Genomic DNA, 5,804 nt, shown 5'->3' with positions numbered 1-5,804 from the left:
ATCGAAGACTAGCATCTTCTGGAAACCACCATCTTGCAGCAAACAGGAGGGAGTAGAGTAGCATAAGGTAAAGTAGTAGTGGTGTTATCAACCTCGCCCAGAGATCCTTTCTCGACTCCCTGCGAGAAAGCAATCCCAGAGCCATACTATCCAATTGTCATCACAATCCAATTCTCATCACTATCCAATTCTCATCACAAGTATCCAGTTCTAGTTGTATCGATCGGGATACAACTCCGAGTGTCCGTTACCGTAGGACAGGCTATCGATAGATGTTTTCTTCCCTGCAGGGGTGCACCAACTTACCCACCACGCTCGCTTAACTCCGGCCGGACACACTTTTCTGGGTCATGCCCGGCCTCGGCCAAACAATACGCCGAGGCCGGGCATGACCCAGGAAAGTGGACTGGGAATTTTCAAAGTTTTAAACATTTTCTAGAATTACTGCTAATTCGAATTAAATAGGGAAATTGCTATGTGTACACACTATGTGCACACCGAGAGAGGCTGACATGTGGGGCTAGGGGACTTGGTTGACTTAGTCAAACTTTGACCAGTCAACAAGGCGTATGGCCCACATGTCATAGGCTACACTTAGCCAAATTAATAAAACAAATTAACCTAATCAAATGGAGCCCACATGTCATCTGCTCATTAGGCTAATTGATCTACTAATTTAAATCCTAATCTATACTAGTCAAACAAGGGCCGGCCACACATGGTTGTGGCAAAAGCCAGCCACACACACCACACACACACACGGCACACACACACAACTCACGCACACACACGCATGATGCGCTCTCACACATCACGGTCATGGCCTTTGTCGTGGCTAGCAGCAAGCAGAACAGGGGCATGGCAGAGTAGAAGCACGCAAGGAGCATCTGCAGTGCGGCGGCACTGGTACGCGGCAGCAGCGGCCAGCAGCAAACGAAGCAGTAGCGCCGGCACGCACACGCAGTAGGGACGCGCGAGCACGGGACAGCAGCAGCAACAACCGGTAGCACCGGCAACAACGACAACAGAAGAAGTAACAGGCGGCAGCGAGCGCACGCACCTACGCGTACACGGGGGTTCGAGCTCGACGGAGATGACGGCCTACGGCGTCCAAATCGAAGGGCTAAAAGGGGGACCCGAGGGAGAAGCTCACCCCGGTTCTCGTGGACGAGGTTAGAAGGTTGGAGGCGGCCCGGAGCAGTGGCAACGACGACGAGTTGGTGACGTCCGCGGCGGAGAAGGGCTCGATGGCGAGCACACGGACCGTCCCGGCTTGAGGTGGTCCACGGAGCGGACAGATCCGGCTGCGGCGGACCTCCTGGACATGCTCCCGCACGCCGAGGACGACGGTGGCCGCGGATGACGAGGAGGTCGGCGGGGCAGAGGCGGACCGGTCAGGGCGCCGCGACATCGGCGGGCGCAGAAGGAGGAGGGGGCGCGAGGGAGAGAGATGCGAGGGGCTAGGGTTTCAGTGGGGTTTGGGGGTGTGCCCTTATAGGTCTAAGGGAGGGGCTCGTGGCAGCCATCCATGGCCATGGCGCCGTGGATGAGCGCCACGCCCTCCTGGTGTCCTGTAGAGGAGGAGGTGGAGGTGGGCTGGTTCTTTAGCTAGATGGGCCAAGTGGCCCAGGGGGGAGGGTTTCTCTTTTATTTAAACAGCTTTGCTTTTCTGTTTTTTTTATAATTAGAGATGGATAAGAAAATATTGGGCATGCCATTTTCTTTGGGAAAAATATGGGAAGTGCCCCTTTTATTCCCTGGTGATATTAGATAGTGCCACAAATATTTTGGAGACCAGAAGAATTCATTTGGTATTTTTCATAAATAGAATAGCATTTAAAAATGCTGAATTGGTGATGTTATAATTGCTAATGCTCATCTCTGCACAAAAGTGATGTTGTGTTCCTTAACAAAGGAGTGTTATGGAATTTTTGACAAATGATGAACATTTTTCAGCAACTTTTGAGCAACTTCAAGCTTCACTTGAATTTGAATTGATTGGAATTTCAAATGGGATATTGAACAAGGTGATTAGGCACTATTTGGAAAAATGATTAGCTTAATTATATAGCATGACACCGCGGGTGTTACAGATAGTTTCACAATTAACGCCACCTGGAACACCACAGCGAAATGGTGTGTCCGAACGTCATAACCGTACTTTATTGGATATGGTGTGATCTATGATGTCCTTACTGATTTACAGCTATCATTTTGGGGTTATGCTTTAGAGACGGCTGCATTCACTTTAAATAGGGCACCATCAAAATCCGTTGAGACGACGCCTTATGAACTGTGGTTTGGTAAGAAACCAAAGTTGTCGTTTCTTAAAGTTTGGGGCCGCGATGCTTATGTGAAAAAGCTACAACCTGATAAGCTCGAACCCAAATCAGAGAAGTGCATCTTCATAGGATACCCAAAGGAAACTGTTGGGTACACCTTCTATCACAGATCCGAAGGCAAAATCTTTGTTGTTAAGAATGGATCCTTTCTAGAGAAGGAGTTTCTCTCGAAAGAAGTGAGTGGGAGGAAAGTAGAACTTGATGAGGTAGTTGTACCTTCTCCCTTATTGGAAAGTATTTCATCATAGAAATTAGTTCCCATGATTCCTACACCAATTAGTGAGGAAGCTAATGATGATGATCATGAAGCTTTAGATCAAGTTACTACCAAACCTCATAGGTCTTCCAGAGTAAGATCCGCACCAGAGTGGTACGGTAATCCTGTTCTGGAAGTCATGTTACTATACCATGATGAACCTACGAACTATGAGGAAGCGATGATGAACCCAGATTCCATGAAATGGCTTGAAGCCATGCAATCTGAGATGAGATCCATGTATGAGAACAAAGTGTGGACTTTGGTGGACTTGCCCGATGATCGGCAAGCCATAGAAAATAAATGGATTTTTAAGAAGAAGAGCGACGCAGACGGTAATGTTACTGTTTACAAAGCTCGACTTGTTGCAAAAGGTTTTCGACAAGTTCAAGGAGTTGACTACGATGAGACTTTCTCACCCGTAGCGATGCTTAAGTCTGTCTGAATTGTGTTAGCAATTGCTGCATTTTACGATTATGAAATTTGGCAAATGGATGTCAAAACTGCATTCCTGAATGGATTTCTAGAAGAAGAGTTGTATATGATGCAACCAGAAGGTTTTGTCGATCCAAAGGGTGCTAACAAAGTGTGCAAGCTCCAGCGATCCATTTATGGACTGGTGCAAGCCTCTCGGAGTTGGAATAAACGCTTTGATAGTGTGATCAAAGCATATGGTTTTATACAGACTTTTGGAGAAGCCTGTATTTACAAGAAAGTGAGTGGGACTGTAGCATTTCTGATATTATATGTGGATGACATATTGTTGATTGGAAATGATATAGAATTTCTGGATAGCATAAAGGGATACCTGAATAAGAGTTTTTCTATGAAAGACCTCGGAGAAGCTGCTTACATATTGGGCATCAAGATCTATAGAGATAGATCAAGACGCTTAATTGGACTTTCACAAAGCATATACCTTGATAAAGTTTTGAAGAAGTTCAAAATGGATCAGTCAAAGAAAGGGTTCTTGCCTGTGTTACAAGGTGTGAAGTTGAGTCAGACTCAATGCCCGACCACTGCAGAAGATAGAGAGAAAATGGAGGTCATTCCCTATGCTTCAGCCATAGGTTCTATCATGTATGCAATGTTGTATACCAGACCTGATGTGTGCCTTGCTATAAGCATAGTAGGGATGTACCAAAATAATCCCGGAGTGGAGCACTGGACAGCGGTCAAGAACATCCTGAAATACCTGAAAAGGACTAAGGATATGATTCTTGTTTATGGAGGCGAAAAAGAGCTCGTCGTAAACGCTTACGTCGATGCAAGCTTTGACACTATTCCGGATGACTCTAAGTCACAAACCGGATACGTATTTTTATTGAATGGATGAGCTGTCAGTTGGTGCAGTTCTAAGCAAAGCATCGTGGCGGGATCTACGTGTGAAGCGGAGTACATTGCTGCTTAGGAAGCAGCGAATGAAGGAGTTTGGATGAACGAGTTCATATCCGATCTAAGTGTCATACCTAGTGCATCGGGTCCAATGAAAATCTTTTGTGACAATACTGGTGCAATTGCCTTGGCAAAGGAATCCAGATTTCACAAGAGAATCAAGCACATCAAGAGATGCTTTAATTCCATCTGTCATCAAGTGTCGGAGGGGGCATAGAGATTTGCAAGATACACACGGATCTGAATGTTGCAGACCCGTTGACTAAGCCTCTTCCACGAGCAAAACATGTTCAACACCAAAGCTCCATGGGTGTTAGAATCATTACTATGTAATCTAGATTATTGACTCTAGTGCAAGTGGGGGACTGAAGGAATTATGCCCTAGAGGCAATAATAAAGTTATTATTTATTTCCTTAATTCATGATAAATGTTTATTATTCATGCTAGAATTGTATTAACAGGAAACTTAGTACATGTGTGAATACATAGACAAAACATATAGTCCCTAGTATGCCTCTACTTGACTAGCTCGTTAATCAAAGATGGTTATGTTTCCTAACCATAGACATGTGTTGTCATTTGATAAACGGAATCACATCATTAGGAGAATGATGTGATGGACATGACCCATCCATTAGCTTAGCATTATGATCGTGACAGTTTCATTGCTACTGCTTTCTTCATGACCTATACAAGTTCCTCAGACTATGAGATTATGCAACTCCCAAATATCGGAGGAACACTTTGTGTGCTACCAAACGACACAATGTAAATGGGTGATTATAAAGGTGCTCTACAGGTGTCTCCGAAGGTGTTTGTTGGGTTGGCATAGATCAAGTTTAAGATTTGTCACTCCGTGTTTCGGAGATGTATCTCCGGGCCCTCTCGGTAATACTCATCACTATAAGCCTTGCAAGCATTGTAACTTATGAGTTATTTGCGGGATGAAGTATTACAGAATGAGTAAAAAGACTTACCGGTAACGAGATTGAACTAGGTATGATGATACCGACGATCGAATCTCGGGCAAGTAACATACCAATGACAAAGGGAACAACGTATGTTGTTATGCGGTTTGACCGATAAAGATCTTCGTAGGATATGTAGGAACCAATATGAGCATCCAGGTTTCGCTATTGGTTATTGACCGGAGACATGTCTCGGTCATGTCTACATAGTTCTCGAACCCGTAGGGTCCGCACGCTTAACGTTCGATGACGATTGGTATTATGAGTTTATGTGTTATGATGTACTGAAGGTTGTTCGGAGTCCTGGATGTGATCACGGACATCACGAGGATTCTCGAAATGGTCAAGACATAAAGATTGATATATTGAAAGGCTATGTTTGAACACCGGAAAGGTTCCAAGTGGTTCGGGCAATTTTCCGGAGTACCGGGAGGTTACCGGAACCCCCCGGGGAGTCAATGGGCCTTAATGGGCCATGATGGAAGAGAGGAGGAGGCGACCAAGGTGGGGGCGCCCCCCCCCCCCAAGCCTATTTCGAATTGGGAGGGGGGCCGACCCCCCTTTCCTTCTCTCCCTCTCCCTCTTCCTTCTTCTCCTACTCCAACTAGGGAAGGGGGGAAACCTACTCCTACTAGGAGTAGGACTCCCCCCTGGGCGCGCCATAGAGGGCCGGCCCTCCCCTCCTCCACTCCTTTATATACGGGGGAAGGGGGCACCTCATAGACACACAAGTTGATCAAGTTGATCTTTTAGCCGTGTGCGGTGCCCCCTCCACAGATTTGCACCTCGGTCATATCGTCGTAGTGCTTAGGCGAAGCCCTACGCCGGTAACTTCATCGTCA

The sequence above is a fragment of the Triticum dicoccoides genome, chromosome 5B, assembly GCF_002162155.2.
Source record: "Triticum dicoccoides isolate Atlit2015 ecotype Zavitan chromosome 5B, WEW_v2.0, whole genome shotgun sequence".
NCBI classification, from domain to species: domain Eukaryota; kingdom Viridiplantae; phylum Streptophyta; class Magnoliopsida; order Poales; family Poaceae; genus Triticum; species Triticum dicoccoides.
The sequence above is the reverse complement of the archived record's forward strand: the minus strand, read 5'-3'. Positions refer to the sequence as shown.